The 949-nt window shown below is 39.6% G+C and overlaps 1 non-coding gene across 1 annotated transcript; it reads left to right on the top strand.

Annotated features, from left to right (window-relative positions):
• The first annotated feature begins 407 nt into the window (after nt 1–407).
• LOC115021900 (U1 spliceosomal RNA) lies at nt 408–571 on the top strand. The gene has a single exon (XR_003833770.1). It is a non-coding gene; the product is annotated as a U1 spliceosomal RNA (small nuclear RNA).
• Nucleotides 572–949: the final 378 nt, after the last annotated feature.

Below are 949 nucleotides of genomic sequence, written 5' to 3'. Positions count from 1 at the left end.
ATGAAACCGCTGTCTACCAAGGGTCGCTGCCAAATGGCTTCCCATAATAAGGCAGAGAACAAAGAGGAAAACAAATTTCATATTCTTCCATATGTTTTTCCCATTGTGCTTCTGTTTTACTTTTTGTGCATTTTACAGATTTGTTATTGTAAATCAAAAAATAACATTAGGACGCCTCAATTCAGGTGCATGGCATGCAGATTAGAAGTACTGTTTTTCGGCAGTTTGGCCAATATTTCACAATACAACATTTTACTTTGACATGTTAATCTGCAAACCTGTTGTTAATCTGAAGAATATTTTTGAAAGGTTGAAAGTTTGCTTGGAAATAACCAAGACTGCTTGCAAGAGATTGTCTCGGAGGGAACCCGTTTGTTTTTGGCCGCACCAGGGTATGAATACTGCGAATACTTACCTGGCAGGGGAGATACCATGATCAAGAAGGTGGTTCACCCAGGGCGAGGCTCAGCCATTGCTCTCCGGTTGTGCTGACCCCTGCGAATTCCACAAATGTGGGAATCTCGACTGCATAATTTGTGGTAGTGGGGGACTGCGTTCGCGCTTTCCCCTTATATTTTCCTGAATTTCCCTCGGGATAAATAAAGTATCTATCTATCTATTTATCTATCTTTTCTCAACTGCCCAAACAAACCGCACTAAGGGTTGAACCGCACCAGGAGTTGAACCGCACCAGGAGTAGAACCGCACCAGAGTTCGATTAAAATAGACTAAACGTTGGCTAGTCAAAGTCATATAAGGCTGTTGCAATTTGGATAATTGTTTCTGTACTAAACATCTCATCATCATACAGTATGACACATAGTACTGCAATATTTAGTTTTGACACAGATGTCACATCAAATGTATAACCTTTACTAAATTATACAACAAAATAGTCTAGTACATGTACACTTAAACTGGTTAATGGACCTTTGATCTTAGATCATTT

This window comes from Cottoperca gobio, chromosome 16 (assembly GCF_900634415.1).
Source record: "Cottoperca gobio chromosome 16, fCotGob3.1, whole genome shotgun sequence".
NCBI classification, from domain to species: Eukaryota; Metazoa; Chordata; class Actinopteri; order Perciformes; family Bovichtidae; genus Cottoperca; species Cottoperca gobio.
The sequence above is the reverse complement of the archived record's forward strand: the minus strand, read 5'-3'. Positions and strand labels throughout refer to the sequence as shown.